Genomic DNA, 16,043 nt, shown 5'->3' on the forward strand with positions numbered 1-16,043 from the left:
AGCAGACTCCCTGCCGAGCAGGGAGCCCGATGCGGGACTCGATCCAGGGACTCCAGGATCATGACCTGAGCCGAAGGCAGTCGCTTAACCAACTGAGCCACCCAGGCGCCCCCTGCATCACCTCTTATGGAACACTTAAAAAAAGTCTCTGAGCTGCTTCTGTTGGTTAGCATTGTGTTAAACATTTGGATACGTTTTATGGCACTGAACAGATGTTCCATAAATTATTATTGAATAAATGGGTAGAGGAAAAGACAAGGGAGGGAAGGAATGGAGGAAAGAGAGGAAGGAAGGAACTTGGGAAAAGAGACCTGCCCTCTGCTGTGTGTCTTGCCCTAGCCCAAATTTTCAAGGTTTGTACTATCCCTTCATCATTTTCAATTTTTCTGTTCCATTCTTAATTCTTTTCTAAGTAATTCCTAACTGGAATTTAATTCTAATCAAGCTGTAAGTAACAGCAAATAATCTCATATATTAAACTCAGTTGGTATGTGTATTATGACAAAGGACTATAGGGGACTCAAAAATCAAAATAGTAATTTTTGGCCCTTTAGCAGAGCCTTTAGGGAGACCTTGACAGAGTGCCATGCCATCCTTCTAAAATCATAGCAAAGAAGACATCACCTACTCTGCCACTATTTGTGTCTGACCTTTGTGTATTGAGTGGTGCTTCTGAGAGCCGTAGGAAAAAGGGAAATGGGCCTGCTTGACTTGGCACACTGGGGTCTCCCTCTTTTTATGAGTTTGTGATCTGACATATTTCAAAAGATGGATTTCATTTAAAGGGCAACAAGGTATATTGGAAAAACCACAGTCTTTGGGACCACATAGGTCCCAGATAAATGGGTGAACCTGTCAAAGCTTCATTTTCCTCAATTGTAAAATGTGAATAGAGCTCATGGAGTCAAGATTCATATAAGCACCATGTAGAACCTTAAGTGAATAATATATTTTCTCTTTTACATATACAGTACCCCCTTCAAAACGTGACTAACAGGTTCTGAGAGGTTATTCATTTGCCAAAAGCTTTAGAAACAGTTAGGATTTTGACCCTAGACTCCCGGCTCCAAATTTCATATCCTTGACCGTGATGTCATATTGTTTCATTATCCCACACTTGGTATGGCTACAAATAGGGTAGAAATAATGCATGTATGTAAAGCATTTAGCACATGCTAGGCACTCAGATGATAGGAAGCTATTATATTTTATTTGATTTCTCCCTCTATTTAATAGCAAGTTATTTAAGGGAGTGGTAAGAATTACAAAATTTTCTCTGAGGGAAGTAATTGGTACTCTAAATGTGTTTTGTTTGGCTTTGTTTTTTCCTCTACACCTATGTTTGTGGCAGTCCTGTGGATGTCTTCCAAGAGATGTCTTCCCTTTTGCATGTATACCATTAGCCAAGCTGCATGACATAATTTTTTAATTTTTTTAAATCTCTCTGCCTAACGTGGGGCTCCTATACTCACAACCCCAAGATTAAGAGCCGCATGCTCTACCAACTGAGCCAGCCAGGAGCCCCTAAGCCACATCACTTAAGGAGACATTGAACTCCTATTTCTCCCTGAACACTTACTTAATAATCCTAGACCTTAAATGCTTCCGTGCCTTGGTAGACCTTAAACTCATGACCAGTTTAAAAAGTATTGATCCTTACTTTGCATCCTAGTCTGCTGCTTGGTCTCATCACATACCAAAGTGCTGGTCAAATCCTGATGGGCCACATTCTCCACAATAGAAGCAGTCATGCTGAAGTGTGTATTCACCCATTGGCCTTGTCACCAGCATGCTGGCCATACATAGTTTGGGTGGCGGTCACTTGTTCACATTTTCCACAGAGATGTCTTGAGCACCCATAGGGTGCTGAGCAGGAGACTATGAGCTCAGGAATACAGTTTTTCCAAAGATTGACATTTTCTTGTTCTGTGAAGTTAACAGTCTAGTTGGGAGGGATAAACAACAAAAAATATCAATTGCCTTTAAGAGCTGCGAAGAAGACAAAGTATAAGGAGATGCTGACAGATGACAGAGGAGGGTCTAATTGAGATGTTGTCATAGAGAATATTTCTGAGCCCCAAAGAAGGTAACTGTGGCAAGAGCAAGGAGGAGGATATTTCAAACCAAAGATATATGAATGCACGGCTCTAAGGCAAAAAGCTTGATATGCTCAAGGAGCAGAAAGAAGGCTAATGTGGTTGGAAAGGAAAGAGTTGTACAAGCTGTGTACAACTTGTTGATTGTGACAACTATGAGCTAAGCTGTGTAGGTAATGTTGATGGGCTGGGGCTTTATCCTAAATGAGCTAGGGAGTCAGAGGAAGATTTTTTAAGATTTTTTTTTGTTTTTTCAGAGAGAGGGAGAGAGAGAGAGAGAATCTTAAGCAGGCTCCATGCCCAGCACAGAGCCCAACACAGGGCTCGATTTCATGACCCTGAGATCATGACCCATACCAAAATCAAGAGTTGGACACTCAACTGACTGAGCCACCCAGGCGCCCCTCAGGGGAGGATTTTAAGCTGGGAAAGGATGTATTCTGTTTTTTTGTGACTGATATGTATAAAATGTACCACAGGAGGGAATAGCAGTGGGAGCAGGGAGACTGAAGGAGACCTGCTCAGTGGTTCGGGCAACTCTAAATTGAGAAGATGGTAGCAGAGAAGATGGGGAGTGGGGAAACATGGAAGTAATCTGGATTTACAGTTGGCTGGAGCTGCTGAGACAACCCCTGGGACCACAGGGAGTAGAGAAAGAGAGGAATCAGTTGTGATTCTTGGATTTGTTGGAATGCTTTTTTTAAAAAGTGTGTTGGTCTTGCCGAGATCATAAATTTAATCCTTAGCATGGATGGAGGGCAGTGGAGGAAGGCACTACAAGAAGGAAGGGAAATGAAATCTCCTGTTTATGGAGCTCCTAAAGTGTGTCAGGAACTCTGCTAACCTTGCATGTGCTATTTAATCTACTTTATAGCACTTGTACAAAGTAAAAATCATGACATACACATTTTACATACAAGGAAATGAAGCCTTAGAGAAGTTAAACAACTCAACCAAAGGTCACAGACTTGGTAAATGAGGAAACCAGAAATTGAAACCAGATCTTTCCATTCTTCAAGTCACATTTCTTTCTACAATAGCGTGCTATTTCTGAGGAATGAGATAGTGCTACATAGCTCCATATTTTATTCCTTGAAAGGTGACTAGCATTATGCTAGTCATCTCTTGAATATTCATTATAAACTGGTTAAGTGATAGATTTTAATCATCAGTGCAAATATTTGCCTTTATTGAAATGCCAAAGGTTTCAAAGGCTGATGAACTTAAAAGGTACAGTGTATTTCAAGGTGGGTTGATCACAACAGTAGACAGAATATTAATGGCAAAGTTGTGGCGGGGGGGAACCAGGTTTATTTGCATGCCTACTGTGTGCAAGCACTCCCTCTCCTCCCCAGTATATTTGCAGCCAAATTGGTGATGGAAAACATACATTCTCCCCATCCCCCCAGAATATTTAAAACTTTTAAACACAAGCCATACAAAAGGATGCTAACAAAAGTTCCAGGACTGATTGCCAAATAGTTGGTGTTGGAAGAGTTGAGAGGAAGGGAGAGAGTTCACTGTATACTAAGCTGGTCAAAGGATTCCATTCTGTGTTTGGAAAGATGACTTCTGTTCTGTTTGGCTTTTTATGTGTTTATAAAGTGTTCTGGGTCAGACTACTGTGGGTCTAGGCCACTTACAGTTTGAGCAGCTTTCCCTTGGGCAAGTGATGAAGCTTCTATGGAGAAGAGGATACCTTTATAGACTAAAAGTTATTAAAACTTTGGGGAGGAGTTAACAAATTATAAGACAACAGGTTCACTTTGGAGGGACTCTGTGTGTGTGTGTGTATCTGCACACACATGCAGGCATATAAAAAACATGTGTGTGTTTTGGGAAGAAGCAGAGGATGTTAATTTTTTTAATGCCTTTCAGCAAGGTATGCCATCCCCAGATTGACATAGCCCCTGCTACCTCTTTTTCTCCTAATCCAACCATTTCTCCTGTTTACAATAACTGGCTTGCCTTTCAAGGTAATTTAGTTTGCAATGGATATATTAAACATAGTCACCTTTGAATGCTACATCCAAATGCCAGAATTTATCAGAATGATTTATCTGCATTATAGGAGTGCAACCTGACTTTCTGGAACCAGCTTGTATAAGTGTGACCAGCTTTCTGGAAAAGATTAAGTTAAGCACTCTTTCATATACTGTCAGGTAATGTGCATTACACATATTAATTCATGTATTGCTTCCAGCAACCCAGTGGAAGTCGGCACTGTTATCCCTCTATTACAGGAAAGACAACAGTGAGGTGAGCCTCAGGGAGATGGAGTAACTTGTCTTGAAGCTAATAAGCTACACAATCAGCACTCCACTTAGGCACTCTGAGTTTAGAGCAAGCCTTATGCTCTAATCTGTGCTGTCTCCTTCATAATAACCTACCTCATGACCTCTGCTTGGCTTCCTTGAAGCACTGACTCAAAAGAAAGAATTATCCAGAGAATCACAGCAAATTGGGCAACTACAGAGCAAGAATTCCCAAACAGGAGACCTGAATACTAGTCCTCCATCTTTGGAGAGTAGAACCTGTGGACCATGGGACCTAGGTATGTGAATTCAGGGAAGTAGAGGCAGGTATCCAAAGTGTAGAACCAAAGCCTGAAATCTAGACGAAGGCAAGGCCAGGTCATAGATATAGAATCCAAAGGAGATTCTGATTCTAAGAAATGTCTCTAGGCAGAAACAGCTGCTTTTATATCAGCAAGTACCCTGGCTGGCTTCATCTAGACTAGGATTTCTCAACCTCAGCCCAATTGACTTTTTGGGTCAGAAAATCCTTTACCGTAAGGCCGTGTCCAGCACATTGTACGATCACTGGCCTTTACCCAGTAGATGCGGGTCACACCACATATATACACCAGTCATGACAATCGGGTGCCCCCGTTGACAAGCACTGATGTAGATGAAGAAAGAATGCAAGAGAATCCATTCATTCATTCAACAGATGCTTGCCAAGTGCCACTTAGTCTTAAATATCATGTGATTACAGGTCCTTTTCATTGAAAAGTTCAGGAAAACAGCACTCCTGAATTACAGTACTTATCTAGAAACTTCGGACAGTGGAGGACATGTGCTGTGAGTCTAATCCACTTAGAATTTGGGCATCTTTACTTTGGGCAAGTCACTAACTCTCTTTAAGCCACAGGATCCCTCTCTGCAAACTAGAGATAATAATATCACACATGGGTTTGTTGTGAGGATTAAATGGGATAATAAAAGTAAGAGGCTAGGCCAAGTGCCAGTCTCATGACTCCACACACAGTAAGTCCTTGAGTGGTCCTTATCATAGGTGACATCTGTCGTATCCACTGGGACCCAAAGATAGTCTTTGATGCTCTGAGCGGGCAGTTGCTGAACCCACTTCTATGGCTTTACTGTCAGGACAAGTGTCCACAAAGTGACCAGTGAAGTGGCTGTTGTGTGATCGCAGGGAAACTTGTACAAACTCTGGAAGGCCCTGTGGAGTCTGTCCAAAGGGTGGACTGGCTCCATTTCCACCACAATTTTGTCATTAAAGGATTTAAGAGATTAACAGCATCTCTTCAAGAAGCAGCTTGGAAAGCTCAGCTGGGTGTATTCCAGTGAAGAGGGATTTTCTAAATTAATTCTCCTCTTTGGGGAACAAGATATGTGTGTATTACAGAAGTGAAAAAAAGGAGACCTCAACTTCAAGTTAACAAGGAGTGGTTACCTAGTTCAAGTGATATTCCCTGGTCTAGTTGATATTAGCAAGAATATCAAAGAGAAGCAGCAGGGAAGTTGTATCACTAACTTTCCTCTCCCTAATCACGGGAGAAATCTGAATTTTGTCCAGTGAAGAGCTAGCCTTGCGAGTAAAGACTGGCTCTCTAATCCTCAGCCCTGTAAGTAATTTCCTGTGGGAAGTTTGGGCAGCTCACTCAGCCTACCTGGATATTAGTTTACCTCTCAAATAAGAGAATTACTTGAGAACTGCCAGATTATGAAATTCAGTTACCAGTCATTTTTCTCCCTGCAAGTCTAGAATATCCAGACATGGATGGTAGTCTCCCTACAATCCACATTTCTCCTTCTAAGCCTCCCAAATAATCCAGAGTGAGAGCTTCCAAAGGTTTCAGAGCAAGGGATGGGATGTGGGTGATCAGAGGAGATATTTTTCATTTCCGAAAAGTAGAATTCTCTGAATTGTAACACCCTCAGATGGGGACGGGACAATATCATTGTAGCAGTTGTCTAGGGACTGGAAGAAGAATCCAGGAAGGAATGAGGAGAGAACAAAAGGACAGTTAGCAAGGGTGAAGGTAAAAATGACTTGTTCTGCATTATTGCGCATCTCAGGTTCAGCCTCTGCACGAGGCTCTCATGAAGTGTGTTTGCCATCCCACTGTCTTGCGAATGTTGAATTGAAAGGTTTTTGGGTACACATGTATGCTGCCAGCAACCTTAGGCATCACCACGCACCGTTGTTGGGCCCATGAAGACATTTGAGTTTTGTCCCACCCAGTGTGAAGTAAATACAGTGCGGGCATGTTGGCAGTAACAAAACAAGAATAAAGGTCAGGCTGGTTTTACACGCGGCCAAGAAGGTAAAAGGTAGGTTTTTGAAAAAGCCAAAGAAAAAGTAACTATGCTAGACAAGGACAACATATCCCCCATAAATATGGGCACGGGGATGTTCTGTTAGGAGGTTAATGGCGCTGATGAAGACTGTTGATATTATTCTGAGTTATGAATTTCAACAGGTACATGCATAAAGCTAATAATAGTAGCAGTAAAACTGATCACTGCTCTTATCACTGACCACGCTAAGTCGCCTTTCCTTTGTTTCCCTTAATCTTAACAGTGAGCACTCCATATGAATAGCCTCACTTTTTAAGAAAGGGAAGGTCTAAGCAAGATGAAGTGACTTGCCTAAGGTCACACAGCTGGCGCATGGAGTCTTCTGGTCAAGTGCTGGCTCTCCCACTCACTTTGTATCTGTTGTGTCTCCTTTGAGCACGTCACTTCCTTTGACTGTGTTAATAAGGTTGGACTAGATAGTTCCTCGGGCCCCTCATTGCTTTAGTATCCCATCATTCTGGGTAGTATTTATTTTTTTTTATTTAGGAACATATCCCATGAAATGAAATACTTAATAATATAATGAGACGACTGTGTGTTTTAACACCAGAGGACAATAGATTATGCCTCCCCGCACCCAGGCTTTATCAAAAAGTCATTTCTGCTGCTACAGAGAAAAAGAAAGAGAAATGTACGAAGAGCAGTGGATTAACATGGAGTCAAGAGCCCCAGGTTTCTGGTCTCAGCTTTGTCACTACAGCCGTGGCTGGGACCAAGGCACTAAGCCTCTTGGGGCCTCAGTTTTGACATCTAGCAAATGAGGATCACACATGCTCAGCTTGTCATCCAGGATTTGGAGATGGAAGCTTGTGTGGGTAGCAGAGTCCTATACTGGGAGGTGTGGAGGGTGTAGAGGGTGTAGAGTATTGAGGTCACAGAATAAAGGCAATGAGGAAGGAGTCCACAGCAAGAAACCCAGCTTCAGCTCCTGGTTCTGTAACTAATTAACTAGCGTGTCACATGAGTGCCAGCTTCTTTTTGAAAAATGGGAGCCTTAGTCTAGGTCAGCTTTTATAAAACTATCTGTCAAGGATTCTTCCAAATGTCTGAGCAGTATCCATTTAAGAAACACAGCATACTCTATCCCCCTCTTAGATATTAGTGTTCGCATATTCCGAGAAGCTCTGAAATAGAGAAACACATTGAATTTTTATTTAACTTATTTGCCAAATTAGGTTGCCCGTGGGACTCCTTTTTTTTCAAATCCTTGTTAACATCTCAAAACATAAGTGGGGAGTTCAGGATTAGATAGTGTGGTTCTCTGAGAAATTATATATAGAAGGAGATTCTGATGTATCTGCTATCAGAAACTGTGTTACAAATACAAGTGCTGGGGGTCATTTTTCTTCTCTTTTTCTCTCACAGAAAATTAACTTTACCTCCTCAGTTGGAGGACCAGCAGCCATGTATACATCTGTATGTGCACATGTGTATTTTGGATGCCAGTGTGCCTAGTACTTTGGTAGATTCTATGGATAGTGGAAGAACAATATAAAATCTAGCTCTTTAACCTCCATTGTGGACTTCAGTATCCATGAGGGAAGTCCTAATGCTGAATGATTTCCAGATTATTCCATTGAATTCTTTGGCACTAAATGCAATAGAAGGAAAATAATAATAATAATAATAATCATAATAATAATCATAGACTGAAGTGATTAAACTTTATGGAAGAAATGAAATTTTGTCTAGACCTTGAAAATTTGTGAAGTATGATGTTGTCAGGTAGAAATAATATGGAACAGGCATGAATGGATTTGAAGGGCAGGAAAAGTATCTGGACTAGTGGACCCTAGCAGCCATCATAAGTTATTAAGCAAAGAAATAGCATGGGGAAAATGCATTTTAGTGGAGAGAGATCTGAGGGGTAAAATCAGCAGGAGGCCTTTGGTATAATCCCAGGATAGGTGACTGGTTAAAGTATGGCACTGTCTTGCCGGAAGAAATACATCAGATTTCAAGCCAGAAAAAATTGCATTTGTCTCTTATTTATTAATTTAAAAAATCCCCCACCTTTATTAATACTTTATAATTAATGTAATGATTTATTTAAAAGTAATCGTTTAGTTTTGGGTACTGTCTGCTGAAGCTACCATTTTCCCTCCACAGAGGCAATTATAATGACTGGTGTCTTGTGCATCCTTCCAGAGCAAGTTTCTCAACCTCAGCACTATTGACCCATTGGGGATGGATAAGCTATTGTTGTGGGGACAGTCCTGTGCATTATAAGATATTTAGCAGCCTCCTTAGCCACTACCCACTAGATGACAGTAGCACTCTTACTGCTTAGTTGTGACAGCTGAAAATAACTCTTGACAAGGGCAGATGTCCCTTGGGGGATATAAAATTACCCTGCTCTTACAGAGACGTTGTATAAAAAGGAATCACTGTACTAAAAGATGGAGGCGTTGTTGATAGGATTTTTGTATAAATAAAGAATGGGAAAACTGAAAATTAGCTTCCCTTCTGGGCTATAGGACGGCATCCACCAGCAACTGCGTCTGACTGCTTCCTTATTTGTGTCCAGTGGTCGATAAATAGCCTGACTCACTAAAGAATGCTTTTTTCCTCAGGAACCCTCAGAAAACCCCTCTTCATGTATTGCTGATCCCAATTGCCTTAACATCCTACCATACACCCCACTCCCTGAGCCTCTTGCTGACAATAGGGATAAGACCACCTTCATGGAGTGGATATTGGGTTTTTAAACATGGCATTTCCCTGCACAATCTTTGAAAGGAAAAGAAATCATCAGATTAGTATGGCATATGGTGAATTTGGGGTAGTACCTCATGCATTTTGAGCTAATCACCATTCAAATAGATTTAGTGTTTGGGTTAGTGAAAATCCCAAATTGAATAGAAGCTGGTTCTTGAAAACATCCAAAGGAAGAATTTGCCGAGCAAGCAAGGGAGAAAAAAAAAAATCATGAAAGGCCAAAGACTGTAATTGTGGGGGAAGTGGAATATTGGTAATTAAGTTATGATTTGAGAGGTTTGGTCTTGCTTGTAAACGGAGCTGACTTTGCCACCTGCTGGGCGTGTGATCTTAGTCAAATGGCTGTTGCCCACTGTTTGTCTTCCTTATTTATAAGGTTAGGAGAATAAGCCCTGCCTCTTAACTCTGGTGGGAGAATCAAGTGAGGCGGTGAACCCTCACAAGTGATGGGCATTAAAGAGCTTTAATGAACGGTCACTGGTGGTGGTGGGTGATGTGACTACCACTGAGCAGGGGTGTAGAGGGAGGCCACTGAGGAGAAGAGCAGATCCTGTGATCTTGTAGGAGGCGGTGACTGGCTCTAAAGCATCCAGGAGAACTTTAAATTATGTTCTAAAATTCCATATCTCTGGGTAAGCATCACAGCACTTTAAAATTTACTTCTGCCCTGAGCTACTTAAAGGTGCTTGCAACTTAAAAATGTGCCAGCCCAGACCGGAAGTTATTTAGACCCTGTCTCCTTTTTCACCACCCCCTTCCCTTCCCAGTGTCAGAAGACAAACATCAGTTGTTGAAACTCCTAAGTGAATACATAAATCCAAATATGGGAAATATGTGTCCTGCTTTTGGGAGTATTTAATGTTCCATGAGCATTTAAAGACAGTATTACCTTGCACAAGGTACAGTATCATCTTTGATCACAGATTGTTGCTAAAGGAAAACATCTGTTCCATAGGATTTTTTTTTTTTCCAGTAAAATAGGATGTAGAGTGCGTACGTCCATCAGCAAAGCAGGATGTGTTCAGATTGTGAGCCTAGATGCAAATGTGGTGGTATTTTATAGCCCTGGATTTTATAAACCTGTTTACTATTTAACATACTTGGCTACAGACTTTCATTCATTCCATCAAACACACATTTGTCAAGCACCTATTACATGCAGGGCTTGGTGCCTATACTGACATTCCTGGGTGGGGTAGAGGATAGAGACCTAGAAGCGTTAGCACCTTATGGGCTTGTATTCTACTCAAGTAAAATGAGCTCAGAATAGGATATGCTAGATAGAAATATGTGTTTTTTTTGTCTAATCCACTTAGCCACCTCATTGCACTATGCCATGTTCACTGTGTCTACTATTAATGGAGATATCAGTTTTTCTTTAATTGCATGATCTTTAGATACTTTGTTCAAATGCTAAATATTCATTAGTTGCTGCTCAAGATCTTGACTTTCTGTGCCGTTGCCTAAACTCAGAGCTAAAAGGTGGTTGGACTGAAAATCTTGTGTCTAATTCTGACTTTCTGCTAAATAGCCCTACTTCACAGGGGGGACAAAAAGTAATCACTGCCATCAAGAAATTTACTGTCTCATAGGTGAGTGGAAACCGAACACAAATAACCGTTATCATCATCATCAAAACAATAAGCATATTGAAGCCAGGAAGCATTCCAAATATTCTACATACATAACCTCATCCCATCTTCACAACAAGCCCCATGAGGTTTCTATCATTATTAGATCAGTTTTACAGATTGGGGAAACCAAGGTGCAGAAAATATAAGTAAAAGTGATACCCAGAATTAGAGCTAAATCCAGGATTTAAAGCCACTAAGTCTCTCTCTTATAGCTCATAACCACTGTGCTTCATCTCATAACTGTACTACAAGTTATAAGTGCACAGATCCTAAGAGAAGTACAGATAAATTGTATTTCTTATCTAAGTAAATAGGGAAGACCTGGAGGGGGGTGGGTAGTGAGATTTGATCCAGTCTTTAAGGAATAGGGAGGATTTGGTTGTACAGAGCTGGGGAAACCGGCATCCCAGGTAAGGATGTTTCAGCTGTGAGCAGACGGGGATGATATGCTGGTAATAGTTTCACAGTCTAGTTGCTTTGGTGATTAGCTGTAAAATGGCTTCGCGCTCTCTACCCTCCCCCAACCTTACTGCCGTCACTGATGCCTACGGAGGACGAGCCTGGGACACACAGGCAGCCCCATGAGAGCTGACTTTATGTCCATTGATTTATCCTCAGATTCCTCAGACCACAGATACATCACCAAGCACTCCTGCTCCCAAAGTCAGTGAAGGGAGGTTTATGACTCAATTTTATTCATTTGCTTGTGCAGACAAGTGGCTTCAGTTGTGGAGGAGTCGTTTGAAATAAAACATCACTATTAGATGCCCTCTTTTGGCCCATGGTTGCGTTTGACTTAAAGCCCAAGCCAGGGCCTGCTGGAGAACTTCTCCATGGAGAAAAGAAAGTCCTTTTTAGCAAGTAGGAATTTACTAATTGGGGCACAATACTTTTAAGGGCAGTATCGAAGATTCAAGAATTAGCATGCCACATGAAGATGGCTCTTGACTTTTCACTTTGTTTTTCTGCCTTTGTGAGTCGTCTTCTTTGCTTCAATCAAGAAAATAGTCATGAGATAAAAAGAGGCATTGTTCAAGAGAGGAGCCTCACTTTGTATTTGTATTCCTTCTCGAGTTGGCCATCTTGTCCTTCCACTCCTTCTCCTTGTACTCAGCTGTGATGCTTGTTCCTCATCTCTAAACATGACTGTGCCCCCAGATCTTTTCTGACCTTGTCCCCGTGCTCTCCTCATCAGCCTTTAGCCCTAGCCCCTCCAACGGTGCAAGCAACCCCCACCTCAGGGTCTTGGCACTTTTCTTGCCACCTGGAAAATTGCAACTGTGATATCTATCTGACACATCCTCTCCCTTCATCCAGATCTCTGCCCGAATTCTCACATCAGTGTCCTTCCAGGGAAAAAATCGCCTTTCTTAATATTTGAACCTTGTTGGCTTTTTCTTCTTAGTACTTATCACTACTGGGCATACTAAGTACTTACTTTCTGTATGTCTTTTCCCCTTCCTTTCCTACACCTACACACACACACACACACATGCCCGCCCGCCCGCTCCTGGATCTTCTGTGATCTTCCAGACTATTGCTCTCATAATGTCCCTGTCAAGTCTGTCCTTTCTGGCTCCCCGCCCCCCCCCCCCACCTTGATGTATCTGTCCATGGGGAAGAACGCAGGGATTTTGCCGTTTTATGTTCTTTATCTCCAATGCCTAGAACAGTGCCTGGCATATGGTGAAATCTGGTAGTCATTTAATGGATGCAAGTGGGAAAATCTGTGAAACAGAAAGATTGAAGGATACAAGGGAGAGAAGAAGGAAAGAAGAAGAAAGAAAGATGGAAACAACATGTTTGTTCAGTTGACCATGTCATAGTGCCTTCTAGCTGTAAGAGACACATCTCTCCTGGTCTAGCGACCTCTCCATCGATGCTTGCTGATAGGCGCCATGTCTGCCTTGCCACAGACCATGTGTCCTCACTTGTGCATTCCATGCTTTCTCACATTCTGCTTTTCCCCATAGTTGCCACCATGGTCTCCCCTTTCTTCAAAGGCCTGATGAATATGTCATCTCACCATAAAGCTTTTCCTGATTACTAGGGGTGAAAAGAGTTCCTTATTTGCCTCTTCATTTGACCCAACCCCTCACACCAGGGCATTTAATTCAGCCTAGTTAACCCTAAGAGGTGGCATCTGGGATGTACCTCCCAGGCTTTTATCCACAGCATGGGCCTCCGTAAGTAAGTCTTCCCTTCTATGGATCTGCCATTCAAATATTGAAAGTAAACTAGAACTTAGGCCACAGACAGACAAGCACATGTTTCTAACTCTTCTTCCCTCTTGCTTCCCTGAAGACACAGGGAGGAGGGGGGAGAGCCTGTAGGGCGAAAGTGTTAATACTTTTCCCTTGGTTACCAGCTCAGTTGGCTAGGTCCTTTCTGCCTGGAGTGCCGTGCTAAGAGAAACTGGGAAGAGAAGCTGAGCCCAAGGGAGAAAGTGTGCATTTATCAATGAGCAATGCCTGCCAGCCTTGGGCACAAGAGTAGGAGGACCTGTTGGTTCCACAGTTTCATGGTTGCCATCTCGATCCTAGTAGATCTAACATCCCATGTTTGTGCTTCTGATTAATTTAAAGCAAGTACACTTCTATTAATCATCTGCCTTTTGTTAGAACCAAGTCCAAACAGAAGAACTTTTCCTATCTACCATATAGATATGGTTCAAATACAAATGGATTTGGAGGCCCTGTGAAGGGGGAAGAGGTCCCAACCTACTTAAGAGTAAGGATCAACTCATCGGAAAAGAAGAATATCCTCCTGCTGTCAACCTGGGATATCCCTCTCCCTTAGTTCTCTCTGAGGCAGCAGTAATATTACTGATGATGATAAGAATAGCACAGGCCATTTCACAGTAGAGCTGAGCTGTCCTCTCTGTTCTCTGTCAGCCCAAAATATTTTAGTTTTTTTGGTTGTTTGTTAGTTCACTTGTTTTTTCAGAATCCCCTTTCAATCTGTTAGTTTATCTAAACCCTTACCAAACCTAACTTCATATTTAGGTTATTCCACCTTAAAGGATACCAAGCTATGCAAATGCATTTCTTCTTTTAGATGCCCTAAAGTCACTTGTTAGCACACTTTGATGAAGGTCCCTTGTTTTACCCATTTGAGGACCAGCCTATGATCATCCCATTCATATTTTCATAGTCCTGCTATTTATAGAGATACCAGCCACATAACATAAAAGTTTCCATTTTAAAGCATATGCACTTCAATGGTTTTTAGTGTATTTACAATATTGTGTAGCCATTGCTACTATCATATTCCAGTACATTTCCATCACCCCAAAAAAGCAACCCTGTACCCACTGGCAGTCACTCTCTGTTCTCTCCTGCCCCCTCCCCCAACTCCCTGGCAACCACTAATCCGCTTTGTGGCTCTGTAGATTTGTCTCTTCTCTATATGTCACATAAATGGAAACATACAGCATATGGCTTTTAGTATCTGGCTTCTACCACCTACCATAATGTTCTCAAGGCTCGTCCATATTATAGCGTATACCCGTATGTCATTCCTTTTTATGGCTGAATGAAATATTCTCTTGTTTGGATGTAGCACATTTTGTTTGTTTGTTTGTTTATTTATTTATTTATTTTAAAGATTTTATTTATTTATTTGAGAGAGCGAGAATGAGAGAGAGTACATGAGAGGGGGGAGGGTCAGAGGGAGAAGCAAACCCCCTGCCGAGCATGCAACCCAATGCGGGTCTCGACCCCAGGACTCGAGGATCGTGACCTGAGCCAAAGGCAGTTGCTTAACCAACTGAGCCACCCAGGCGCCCGCACATTTTGTTTATTGATCATCAGTTCATTTGAGTTCATCAGGACATTTGAGTTCTTTCCAGTTCTTGGTTACGCTAAGTAACATTGCTACACACATTCATGTGCAAGTATTTTTGTGAACATACGTTTTTAGTCTTCTTGGGTATGTACCTAGGAGTGGAAGTGCTGGGTCATATGGTAATTTTATGTTTAACTCATTAAGGAACCACCCGCCAAGCTGTTTTGGAAAATGGCTGTATGGCTTTACATTCCCACCAGTAATGTATGAGGTTCCAGGTGTTCCTTGTCCTTATCACCATTTTGTGTTTTCTGGCTGTTGTTTTTATATATAGCCATACTAATGAGTATGAAGGGGCATCCCACTGCAGTTTCTGTATGCATTTCCCTAATGACTAACGATGTGGAACATCTTTTTGTGTACTTATTACCCATTTGTACATCTTCTTTGGAGAAATGTGTATTCAAATCCTTTGTCCGCTTAATTGGCCTATTTGTCATTTTATTGTTCAGTTATAAACGTGTGTATATATTCTGGATATGAGACCTTTTTCAGAAACGCAACTTGGAAATACTCTTATTCTGTGAGTTGTCCTTTGTGATAGTGTCCTTTGGCACAAAAACATGAAGTCCAGTGTATCTATTTTTTCTTTGATTGCTTGTGTTTTTAGTGTCATATCTAACCTGATGCCTTGTTATTTACACCTTATGGTTTGTTATAATTGTTTATAATTTTAGCTCTTACATTTAGGTTTTCAGTCCATTTTTAGTTGATTTTTGAATATGTTGTGAGACAGGGGCCAAATTGATTCTTTCACATGTGGATATCCAATTGTCTTGGCACCTTTTGTTGAAAAGACTCTTCTTTCCCCGAATGGTTTGGGCATCCTTGTTGAAAAACAACCGCAGTGTATGGGTTTATTTCTTGCTCCTCAATTCTGTTCCTGTAGTCTACATGTCTATTCTTGTGTTAACGCCACACTAGGTTATAGTAATTTTTCAGTAAGTTTTGAGATAGAGAAGTATGAGGCCTCCAAATTTGTTCTTTTTCAGGATTGTTTGACTATTTGGAATCTTTTGCCTTCTGTTATAAATTTTATGTATCTATTTCTGATTTAAAAAAAAAAAACAGTTGGACTTCTGATAGGGATTGTGTGGAAACTAGATCAATTTGGAGAGTATTACCTTCCTAACAATAGCAAG

At 41.4% G+C, this 16,043-nt stretch overlaps 1 protein-coding gene across 3 annotated transcripts in view; it reads left to right on the forward strand.

Moving 5' to 3' along the window:
- Positions 1 to 16,043, forward strand: part of SGCD (sarcoglycan delta) — a 361,831-nt gene that overhangs the window by 175,385 nt on the left and 170,403 nt on the right. The window lies entirely within an intron of this gene.

Source organism: Leptonychotes weddellii, chromosome 7, assembly GCF_054177405.1.
Source record: "Leptonychotes weddellii isolate Sample4059 chromosome 7, ASM5417740v2, whole genome shotgun sequence".
In the NCBI taxonomy this organism is placed as follows: Eukaryota; Metazoa; Chordata; class Mammalia; order Carnivora; family Phocidae; genus Leptonychotes; species Leptonychotes weddellii.